Below are 12,166 nucleotides of genomic sequence, written 5' to 3'. Positions count from 1 at the left end.
CTTATTTTCATTTCACTTGGTCCTAAATGTTCTAGAATAAAGTCCTGGCATCTCTGAAAGTACTTCCTCCATTCTGTCACCAGTTGGAAAGGTGATTTAGTTGACTGCTGACCAACCCAGAATAAAACCCGTGAGAGGGAAGGTTGGATTCCTTAAGGGTAGGATTTATTAAAAAAAAAAATGAGTTCTAGTACACCTGGATTCTCTGTTCTTCCTTTGTGGCAATTTATTTACAGAGAGGCTGGTGCCTGGATGCTTCCGAAAGACACCGTGTTACTCTGCTTAAACACAAAGAGGTAGAGAGATGTTCTCTATGTCTCTACTTTCTAGAAGCTGCTGCTTTCTTCTGGGCCAAGCCCTGGGGAATCCAAACCCTTTCCGGGCATGCCAAAGGCCAGCGAGCAGCTGGGAGAACTCTAATCACATGATCATTGTTCACTGCGGTGGGCAGACACCTCTGTCTCTGCCTCCTTCATGTTCATTGCTTGAGACACTTGAAATTAGGCCTGACATAGCGCTAACAAATATACCTCAGGGAATGAGTCTGCACTGGGCCCTAGGGAATGCTCTAGAAGACTTAATAGGTCTTTTCCATCTTTAATTTCCATGGTTCTAAATATGCTGGCTGCTTATAAAGCGGCAGATTGATTTTCAGGCAGACTGGTTAGTTTTGAAAGCACTTAGTGGAGAGGATTTGGCTTTATGTAGTCGTACCCCCTGACCCTCACTTTAGTAGGTACCTAGTTTCTGAATGCAGCCCTCACCCATCTCCTTTTGCCTCCCTCTGGCAGGGAGCAAACGGGCAAGGGGTTTTCTCAGGCTCCCCCCTGAGCTCGGTAACCAGTTACTATTGTCTCCGTGCCCCGGACTGGTTCTTGTCTTCCCGGTAATGTGTAAGAACATGCCATCGGGGCATGGAAGTGCTGTTAGTTTGGCTCACCATTCTCTGGCACCCCTTCTGAAGTAAGCCAAGTGTTCGGATTCAATGGTGAGCCTTGCTAGAAGGTCTTTTCGTTTCTTCTGAAGATGTTAGCAAGCACCATGATCAACTTTGATCGTGAGGTTGGGAGAGTAAGACTCACCCGAAAGAAGGCGCATTTGAAAGTGTCAAGTGGCTAAAATGCTGTGAGGCCCTGCCATTTCAGATTATGCAGATGGTGAATTCATTTTGGAAACAGCTGTTTGGGGGAAAGCTTGCTGTTTTTCTTTTGGCAATTGTTCCCATTGGTTTACCCTACCTCCCCACCTCTCAATATGATGCAAGGAAGCAATTATAGGCAATAAAACGGACACAGCTAAGTTTAGGGAGCGGGAAGGGCCCTAGGAGTTGCCCTATTTTCTTTGAGCTCACACATAGATGTCTTTCTTTCTTTTCTTTTCTTTCTTTCTTTCTTTCTTTCTTTCTTTCTTTCTTTCTTTCTTTCTCTTTCTTTCTTTTTTTTTCTGGACGTGGGAAATACAAACAAACTCAGTTTTTCCATCCATAAAAGAGGGATCTGAATTTTGTTTGCATCCCAGGAAATGTTTTAAGGACTAACTAGCTAACATTATTATGCTGGCCTTGGAGATAAACTACATATATGAAGTGGGCAAGACTTCTCATGATGGTTGAAAATGCTCTTAAGAAGGGGACCCAGGAATTTGCTCACGTTGCATTCCATTTCCAGGGTGAAATATAGAGCCAGAAGAGCTACTGGTGGCTGTTGAAACGTCAGGGCTAATATTGTGTTTTGAACTATTTTATCTGGATTTGAGGAGCCAATTCCCGATTATTTAAACTTCAAGGTCGCTCATTGACCCAGTACATTCAGGTAGGGGAGGATTACATGTGGATAAGAGAGGAGAGGAGGTGTGAGGACTTCAGGGCAAAGGAAGCAGAGGGAGAAACATAAAGACCAGAAGAGCAAAGACAGCTTGGGTTATTTTCCCTGTAAATGGCCTGAATTTGAAATAATCATTGGTCAGCCTTGGTCATGTGGAAACGTGCTAACTTCTAGAAGTCCCCTTTTCAGTGTGCCACCCCCCAAGAGGAGGCAAATCCACACCTGGAAAGGCTCTTGCCTTCCTTATGTCTGCTTGGTGGCTTTGCCTGGCCTGAATGTCATTTTCAGAGGCGGTACATCCTCCTCCTGGAGCGGTTTTATCAAGATTCTGTAAGCTTCATGTGTAACCCCTCTTAAAAATCTGAAAATGAAACAAGACATATTTCTGAGGTTGTCAGCAGGTAGATCCACTGGTTTGTGGTAAGTAATCTCTCTGGGAGGAAGTCTTGGCTCTGATGTCTGTGTTGAACGTTCCGTGGCTCCCCCCGGCCGCCCCAGCGCAGGTCTGTTCGCTTGGCGAGGAGGCGGTGATGATATTGCTTCTAACAACCAGACTGAAGCGTAGCCTCAGGCTGTCTTGCAAAGCCCCCTCCAAACAGCCTCTAATTAATTTTTATCCTGCCATCCCAATGAGTCCCGGGAGTGCAGCAACCCAACAACAAAAAACCCTCATCAAGTCATTTGGAGAAAGCTTTGACGTAACACTTGCAGATTTTAGATCTCCAAAAGAGACACTGCTGCAGGAAAAAAAAAAAGAAAGAAAAGAACCCCCCCCAACACACACACACACATAAAACCCTCCCTTCCACTACTCTACTCCACCTGTTTTGTTGTCTTTTTTTCCTTCCCCTAGTTCTCGCCTTTCCTTCTATAGTGGCCATAAGTCAGTCCACGCTCTGGCTTCCTCCTACCCATAGCTCTGTCAGGGAGAACCCTCGAGATACATATTTTTTGCTGCTGGAGGACAAGTCCAGATTCCCTGCGGGCTGGAGCCAGATACCTGAGCTGTGCTGCCCGCGGCTCTGAGCCACCTTTGGAGGGAGACTTGTGGCCTCTCTGGCTTGTGGCCCTGGTCGAGCTGGGCCTCTTGTGCAACATGAAAACACTCTTTAGTAGACATAATGCTGGAAGCTGAGGGAAGGGCCCACAAAGGGGAGTTTTACCGCCCCCCCCCGCCAGCACATCAAGGGCGCGGCCTTCTGGGCCAGCAGCTCGGACCCAGGCGGGCGCTCACCTTCCTCCCGGGGCACCCGGAGGCGGAGGGGCCCCTTCGGCCTGGCAGCTGGCGCGGAAGCCTCGCTTGTCGCCCGTGCCTCCAGCTCCGGGTCTCGCTCCCAGCACTTTGTCCCCCCGGCCTTTCAAAGCCCTCCCCAGCCTCCCGCGTCCATTCAGGCCGCCTCTCTGGGGACCGCAGGGTGAGTTCAGATTGAGGAGGCGCGGCCGTTTGAACCGGTGCCTTCAGAGGTGCTGAAACCCTAACCACTGGCCGCCCGGCTTCCTGGGCTTTCGGAACAAAGGGCTGAGTGGCTGCTCCCTTCCTGAGCTCTGCCGAGGGGAGTGATCCAGCGCCAGCGCCTCTGGTGTTGATTTCACGATCGCTGGGAGCCAAGGACATTTCCTTGGGACCTGCCTGACTCGATGGCCCCTGAGAAATGGGGCCATTGTTTCCCACGAGCTTCAGCAGTCCGGCTCCTTTAAAAGACTTAATCACAGAATCCCAGCCTAGAAAAGGCTTCTCTGGCGGCTCCTCTGTGCCAGGTCCAAGTGAGTGAGAGCTGATCCTATTTTTGAAGACGCCCATGGAGCCCCACTCCAGTGACTAATCGCTCATAATTGTCCTCTTTAATTTTAACCTTATGTGCTGGTGCTTGAAACAGATTTCCGTTTGCGCCGTCCTCAGAGAAGGTAGAAAGCGTTGCTCATCATACAAAATAGGCTGTTCATTTCCTCCTCCTCTGCTTTTTCCTGTCTCCTTGGACGGTAGCATGGCCCGGTGGTGAAGAGCAACCGGTGGGGAATGGGACATAGCTGGGTCTGAAGTCCAGGTTTGTAGTTTACTAGCTGTGCTATCATGCCTCAGTTTCCCTGTCTGCGAAACTGGGGAAATAACAGTCACCTCACTGGGTTGTTTTGAGGATTAAATGAGATGAGGGAAGTAATGTGCTTTGTGTCGGTTTGGGGCCTAAAATGTGCCCACAAATAAAAAGGTGTCCGCTATAAAATCTTAAAAAAAAAAAAAAACTTAAAAAATCTGCTGCATGGAGTTGGGTGTACCTGGAATTCTTGCCTGATGGGGTGTTTCAGTTTCCAATACCAAGTGACACTGAAAGACCAGGCAGCAAAAACAGTGGAAAAAAAAACTGAACCCAAGGTCCAGAGACTCAGGCCCTAGACACAACTTTATTGTAACCTCGTCCCATGGCCTTAAGGAAGGTACAAATTTTTGGGGCCTTCATTTCCTAGTCTGTTAAAAATCTACCCCTTGTCTTCCTTGCAGGTGGCAGGGAATGTTAAAAGAAAGGAGAGAAGGGTTTGTGAATTGCCAACTGGAAAGTACTATTCGAATGTGAGGGACCACAGATCCTGAAAGCTAAGGACCAATCAGTTCCCTTGGGCCCCATGACCCTGCCTGCTGCCCCTGGAGCTCTCGCCAGCACCGACGAGTACCTTGGCATTTTGCTCATATTCCCCTGAATTGCTACTATCCTGGGAATGGGTAGTGGGGTGAAGCAAGTAAGCTTTATTTTCTTACTCATGTTTTAGCGGCCACATTTCCTTTGACTCTCAGTTCCATTTTGTTTTGAAAGGGGCAAACCCTGGCTGGGAGTACCCCTCAGCCAAGAGGCTCTAGAGCATAGTGGTTAAAGCACTTGGTTAAGCCCACGGACTTTGAGGCCAGACCCTGGTTATGTCTTCTTCTGCCACTTTTCCCACCTTGTATCCTTGGGCAAGCTGCCTACCTCTCTGTATTTTAGCATTCTCAACTATAAGACGGGGATCATAATAGTTCCTTTGGGAGAAAGATTAAATGTATATGCATAATGTCCTTAGAACGATGCTCTGGCATATGATAAACACTCAGCCAATACTAAGAGCATTATTATTATGGGTAACTTGACTTCTGGGGAAGTTGCTGGAGTAGGAGGATACTAAGCTCACATTGTCCCTAGAGATACAACTAGGTAACACCCACATCAGTGTCAAGAGCATTATTATTATTACTTGAATTTTCTTTTTTCTTTTTTAAAAAATATTTTTATTTATTTATTCATGAGAGACAGAGGGAGAGAGAGAGGCAGAGACACAGGCAGAGGGAGAAGCAGGCCCCATGCAGGAAACCTGACGTGGGACTTGATCCCAGGTCTCCAGGATCATGCCCTGGGCCAAAGGCAGGCACTAAACCGCTGAGCCACCCGAGCTGCCCTTATTACTTGAATTTTCTTTGTTCATGTGATGATAAAGCTTGACCAGGAGATTATTGACTCAGTCATGAAAGACCTCTTTGAGTCAAGACACTCACATCCAATGGGTTCTTAAGCTCCTGGGGAATGTAGCTCGAGTGAGAAAATGATAAACGTTATAGACTCTGCAGAGAAGTTAATGCATGCCCCAAATTTCACATTTTTTTCAGGGGGCTGCAACCTATTCATGGAATTACTAGGGCCCATAGACCTCTGGTTAGGAACTTGTGTTTTAATGCCTTCTCATTTAATGTATTATCAGGAACATTCAGGTATAGCCTTGGATGTAGTAAAGAGGAGGAATCTCTGATCAGAAAATTATATTATGGTTGCCATCAACTAGAGATCCAAAAAGAAAACAAAATGTATGATATAACTGACTCTGAACTAGAATTTATACTATCTCTTTCTTGAGTACTATGCCTCTGACCTTGATGCATACCATTGCAATTTTTGTCTGAGCCCAATATACACTGCTCTGAGAGCCTTGGAGAAATTTTTTCTCCCTCTCTACTCCCACTGTTTGGCAGCTGCAAATAACCAAGGGTCACTTTGTTAAGAATTTCCAATTCTGGAGAAATGGAAGGTTAAAGTCATGAACCTCTGAGTTAACAATGAAAGCTTCCTTATTTCTAGTTAAAGAACTCTCTTATGTATGGTGTTTATAGGCTAGAATTTGGAAGAACTTAAATTAAAAAACAAATAATGGCAAATACACCCTTCGATATGATTATACCCTGGATGACTCCATTGTCATTTCATAGGAATTATGGGTTAGACCCACAAGAGTTTAATTTTCAGGTTAGACAGAAGCATATTTCAAGTCTCCCAAAATATCTACTTAACAAATACCTTTTGTATGCATTTGATTTATTTCTCTACTTCTGTACCATGGGCTTTGCAGAATTTGCTACATAGAAATATCTTCAACCACTTTCCCACTAAACTATGGTTGTTCTAGGGGAAGAAAGAGGATATCCCTTGTTTTTTTTATATCAAGGGCTGATAAACCCGCAGAAAAGAACTGGTTGAAGGTTATATGCGAAGATCAAAATCATATCAATATTTTCTTTTCTTAGAGAAAGAAATGCCTGCCTTAAAATGAAGTCTAAGGAGGGTAAGTGCATACTACAAAGTACACTTCAGTTTCTCTATAATTATGTACAATCAAATGGGCTAGAGAGAAAAAGGAAGGACGAAGGTAAGTGATGGGAAGTCCAGAAGAGGAGGGAATGCAGAGGAAAGCAAGAGACCATGACTGAATGGGGTAGGAGACAAGTGGCAGGTACAGAAGGGATATATTTGGGTAAGGAAGGCACTTGCACAAATGGTGAGGACAAGGAAAAGGACACAGTACCCACTAGTTATCTTCTTTGCACATGTATATATTTGTGTCTCCCCTATTGCCTAACACATGCCTCCATGTGTTAGGTACTCAGTAAATAAATGAAAGAGAAACACTGAGAACATGTACAAATCCAGAAGCTTTGAAATTAATTTTGACTTTGAAAGTGCACTTTAGCTAGGCTATGATCTTACCATTATTATCACCTGCCATCTGCTTCCCTTGCAATACTCTTTTTGTGGTTTAAATGCTGTTCACAGATCTTCAACTGCTTTAATCCCAGCCTTCAGAAGCGTTACCCCAAATGAGATAACTACTGCTTCCTGCTTATGGTGGTGGGGTGGGTAGGATTATCCTTTAAAGCTGAAAAAGGGGTAAGTAGAATCATGTCACTAGGAGGTTGGGACCCCCTATGGACCTGGGCCAGCCGTTTCCCATTCTGAGCCTAAGGGCTGTGGTGAAGCCTGGGGACTGCCTATCTGTAGCTGATAGACAACTGCTGAAATTTTGTCCTTGGAAAATAATTTCTGAGTTGGGGATCGAAAGCATAGAGATGAGGAACAAAGGAAGAGCAAGACATTCATTTTTAAAGTCAACACACAACAGAAGCCCCCATCCTGGCAAATGGGAAAGTATCATCTTGGTCTGAGAGACTCAAGCTTTAGCAGAACATTTGAATTGGCATACTGTGTAGCTCTTGAATGAAAATGTTCTATATTTGGTTAATTGGCCTGCACACCCCTTATAATTACCTCTAGCCCAAAATATTGGATTGATGCTCTTAGGTGGCCCTTAAAAAAATGTCATTCACCATAAAGAGGCCTAGAGAGGACTCTACCCCATTATTTTAGTGGAGCTTGAAATAACTGCAAATGGTTACACGTCATGAAGATAGGCACTGAGCAACATTCCTTGAATAAACAGGGAGCCTACTGCTTTGGGATGGTAGGCTCTCTGGAGGGCAATGGAGCCAGGACACTGGTATTAATATGGTGACCCCTAGTGTTTTGTGGTGGTAGCACGACTTGGAATCACACCAGCACCCTGGCCTACGTAGAGCTTTTTCACAATCTTCTGATTGAAGGAGTTATTGCCCATCATAATTGTTTACGTCTTTAAAACCATCATGTTAAACAAAACCCTTCTCAACTTTAATGCATTTTCCTGCACAATATACATTTCCAACCCCTGCCGAATAGAGTTGTCATGACATTGTTTTTTCTTATAATGTGTGGCCTCCTGTCTGAGCATTTCAAAGATCAAGACATATCAATTCATTACTGTGGTTGCAATGTCATAAACAATGGATAATGGCATCAACAGATGAATTGTCAGAGCAGATGGGTATTGCTATGTCCATGGTATGGAAGCATGACTAGCAGGGATTTACTGTGGGTATGTCACGTAGAGGACAGCCAAGCATAATGGTTATAGTGAGCAACACAAGTACTTGTCTATGGTCTGTTGGATTTGTCATCTTTGTGCTCTTATCTAGAAATGTAGTAGATGCCGGGCACAAACAATGCAATTTATTCTATATGTTCATGTAAGTGAAAGGGGGAAGTCAAATCACCAGATAACTCAAGCTACCCAAGCCACTTACTCTCTATCTGGATATTTCAGAGAGAAAGTGGTTTCCTGAGTCCTGAAGTGTACATAGTTCTATTAAATGTATATATGTCTTCATTTCCAATACTACATGATAAAGGCAGACACAGTCATAGAATAAGAAATAATACTTAAGACCAGTTCATTACTTACTGGGAAACATACTCAACATATCATAAAAAGGCTGGGAATAGACTGGTAGTTGGTTCACATCTCAATGCTTTTCACTTTGTGGTTACTGCCCTGCTTTATCAGATATGAAAGATTCTGCTTGTCAGCGGTCAGATGTACCTGGGTGTCTGTAAGGGGAAAATAGGTAAGTAGAATATTTTATTTGGTATTTTAAGACACAAGTCACAGTACCACCAAGACTACAAGTCTTTTGGTTATTCAAACTTTGGTTATTTTCTTCCCTTCTCTTCCATACTGGTTATCTTTTTTTTTTTTTTTTTTTTTTTTTTTAAGTTTCAACTCTTACTGCTGGAGTGACACCAACTGACCCAAAAGACAGCTTGGGGACATTTTCAGGTTTCATTGGTGTATCGACAAACAAAGGCTAGAAGCTACATGTAAGTAAAAAAGAGACACAAAAAGCAAGTGTAATTCCATCATTTCAACCAGTTCTTGGGTGGCATGTTTATGGTTCCCCTTTCCTTGATCTAGGACTCTAGATTCAATTGGTGGCTGGTTGATCCTTCTCTGTAGATAGCTTCATTTATATACCAGATGGACACATAAGGAGTGAAGGGCATTATCACCACTGGGAAGGGTAGAGACAAAGGGGTCCTTCCCCCAGAAGCAGGGGGGAAGCAGGTTCTCTCCAACAAACTTGACTGAATTAGATCTCTCTCCCCCACCCACTTCCTTTTTATATTCAAATGCCCCATGAACTTCTTTTTGTAAAAAATCAGTTCTACTTCCTCAAAACAGGTCATCAACACAAGAAACATGGATATATGTCATTTCAAATTAAAAAAATAAAAGAAAAAGAAACCAGGAGATTTAAATATCAGCTCAGGGCTTCTCAACTATACAAATGTTTCATTCAAAACAAAGCCCTTTGGCTACTAGGCTTAGAAGATACTTTCAGCCTCTAGGCTGTAATGTATCTAGAGCCTTCTGTGAGCAGGTGGGCAGGCAACCACACTATGACTTTCTGAGGGAACATTGCTAAAGCAGGATCAGAAAGGATGAAGATGATTTGTGAAGGCGATATGGATGATCCCCTGAAGAGAAGAAATGGGGGTGCACTCAAGTATTGAGGGAACAGAAAACTGTGACAGGGCAAACACCCAACGTGCTGAAGAAAATGCCCTACTTATTGCTCCACTAGAATGAAATGCATGGTTGTCTAAAATTAAACTGTTGTACGAAGAAGTCCACAGTCCACTGTATTTTATGGCGCGTTGGAATGACTCTCCCGCCATCTATGCCAATAGCCTCTCATTTCCAAGGAAGCCAGTTTTATCGAAACACATCAGAACATCTTCTTTTACCTTTTGACAAAATGAAACTACATCCTCGGGAGTTTCCCACCCATTGCTCTCTTGGCTACTTCACTCCAGTACTATTTCATTACTTATTGATTTTTCAACACCTCTCTGCATGGCTGTAATTTACACAAGTCCTTATAGCCCTTAGCGATTCTTAACACCTCAAGGTAAGATCACCGAGTCCACTAGAGAGAGACAGTCGGCTACTATCTTTTCTGGAATAATGAAAGATTGGCGAATCTCATCGCGAAAACAAGTACCTGTGGGAGGCCACGGTGGATGGGAAGATAGCCTCACAATAGTTCAAATGCTACAATGAGAAGATGAACAATGCTAACTCCACAATGAATGTTGTTGCATTCTCAATGAGCTACTGAACTTCATGTAAATTTTATTTCAGAAATGAAATTAAGAGTGTTTTGTAGATGGCAGTACTTAGTTAAAAAAAAAGGCTTATGAAATAACTGTAAAGCTGATAAAGCTGGGTTTATTATGATCTTTTTCAAAAAAAGGAGTCGCCACTCTTGTCAATTTATGAAATAGATTTTTGCTTTTTATTGGTACCAAGGTTCCCATGGAAAAAATGTAAGTAAAAGAAAATATGAGCACAATAGAAAAATATAGAATGAAATGGTAAATATCTTCTGGAGAGTTTTTGTTTGGGTAAAACACACCGGTGTCATAAAGAGGAAAATAAAATAAAAATTATATATTTTTTGAGGGAAGTATCATTTTGATCCATACTAGTAAATCAAATAAAATTGGTGGAATTTCTAGTCTCAGAGTTGGACCTTATTATTTTGCTTTTAAAAGTTTATCATTAAAAACTTATTCAGCTATTTTATTATATATTTCTATGGAATACTTTCCATTTTACCCATAAAATTCCTTCATGAATTTCTATTTTATATATTTTGAGTCATGGTGAGAATGTGCTTATACATTTGAAGAAAAAATATAATATTATTAAATAATCATATAAAAATGATATAGTTTCATCCAAATATAGGGCTGAATTCCATCTTCACTTCTTCTATGAAGTGATATTAAATAAAGAATCCCCTGAAGGGGTGTATCTTAGATTGGCCTTTTAGGGAAACTATGGCCTGAAAAAACCTGATGAGTGTCAGAATGTTTACACAGTACTATGTTAGTTTACTTAATTTTATGACCCAAAAACCTTCCTTAGATGGTTCCAAAACAGTGAACTAATCAACCTAACCAATTCATAGAACTGTGGGATTTTTTTAAAAGATTTTATTTTTGAGTAATCTCTACTCCCAACATGGGATTTGAACTCATGACCCTGAGATCAAGAGTCACATGCTCCACTGACTAAGCCAGCCAGGTGCCCACCCCACCCCCCTTTCCCCCAACTTTTTTTTGTTTGTTTGTTTAAAATGAGTTTAGGAATCATCTAGGCCAATTGCAGTGTAATCTGTTTAAATCAGTGAGGATAATCCAATCAAATAATCAAATCAAAGGCATTTGAAGATAAAGAAAAAACCCAAAATTTTGGGGGGGCATATTTTACTTTTTAATTGCCCATCAGTAATTATGTTGTTGTTACTATCTTTTTTTTTTAGTTGTATGTTTTTTACCTGACTTGTACCACCTGATTTTCCAATATGCTAGAATGTATTGAGGTAATCGCAGTGGACAGTGGTTATTGCTTGCTCTGTCTCTCTTCCTCTTCTTTTGGAACATTGACTCTAAATTTCTTTGGTAAGGAGACACCTGACTTTGCCCTCAGTTTGGTTGGTTGGGTAGGGCTGACCCAAACCCCTGAGTCCAGGCTGACCTGAGTCTGGCCAGCTGGACCCCACACCACCGTGTCCACAGTCTGGACCCACACTGAGATAATGAAAGCCCAAACTAGGACTTTTGCTAGAACCATTGGCCCTTGGGGTGATTATATGAGCAGGATGTGAGCCTGGAACTGCAAGGGGCTACCACATGCAAACAGCCCGCTGGGGAATGAGGTAAACAGAACAAAGGTGGTGTGAAGAGTCGGGAAGTAAGACAGGTGTTACTGGTTGAGCCATTGAATCCAGCTAAGCCTGAAGCCACCTACCCCAGGCATTTTAGTGTATGAAGTAATACAAGTTTCAGCCTAAAGAGCTTGATTAGTCAGGGCAATTTTGTCTATGAAGGCTCTACATTTTCCAAGTGGATTTCTTTTTGTTCTGAAATAAACCTGGACTGTTTAGGCAGATTCACTGGACTCAAAGGAATTCAATGATTTTGTTGTTCAGCTGAGAAGAAAATGCTACTAAAGCATCTTAGACTTGATTCTGCAACTTGGTCTGAGAAAGGCTCTTCTAGAGCAAGAAGAGAGATACTGAAAGACCTTTAAATATAATAAAGAAGAGGGAGATTTGTTTTGTTTTATGTAATCCTGAATTACATGAAATCTCCTTGAAGAAAGGCATAGGG

General features: G+C 42.6%; 1 protein-coding gene across 28 annotated transcripts in view; it reads right to left on the bottom strand.

The window, feature by feature from the left end:
• ZFHX3 (zinc finger homeobox 3) overlaps nucleotides 1–12,166 on the bottom strand; it is a 527,663-nt gene that overhangs the window by 349,283 nt on the left and 166,214 nt on the right. For 23 of the 28 annotated variants that reach the window (XR_013374931.1, XM_077888804.1, XM_077888884.1 and 20 more), the window contains 2 exons: nucleotides 8,391–8,536; nucleotides 6,824–6,992 (listed from right to left, as the gene is read on the bottom strand). The exons of 1 other annotated variant lie outside the window; for it this stretch is intronic. The gene's annotated coding sequence lies outside the window, so the exon portion shown is untranslated. The remainder of the gene's footprint in view (nucleotides 1–6,823; nucleotides 6,993–8,390; nucleotides 8,537–12,166) is intronic. 4 more of the 28 variants (XM_077888828.1, XM_077888854.1, XM_077888838.1 and 1 more) reach the window with 1 other exon arrangement.

Source organism: Canis aureus, chromosome 3 (assembly GCF_053574225.1).
Source record: "Canis aureus isolate CA01 chromosome 3, VMU_Caureus_v.1.0, whole genome shotgun sequence".
NCBI classification, from domain to species: Eukaryota; Metazoa; Chordata; class Mammalia; order Carnivora; family Canidae; genus Canis; species Canis aureus.
The sequence above is the reverse complement of the archived record's forward strand: the minus strand, read 5'-3'. Positions and strand labels throughout refer to the sequence as shown.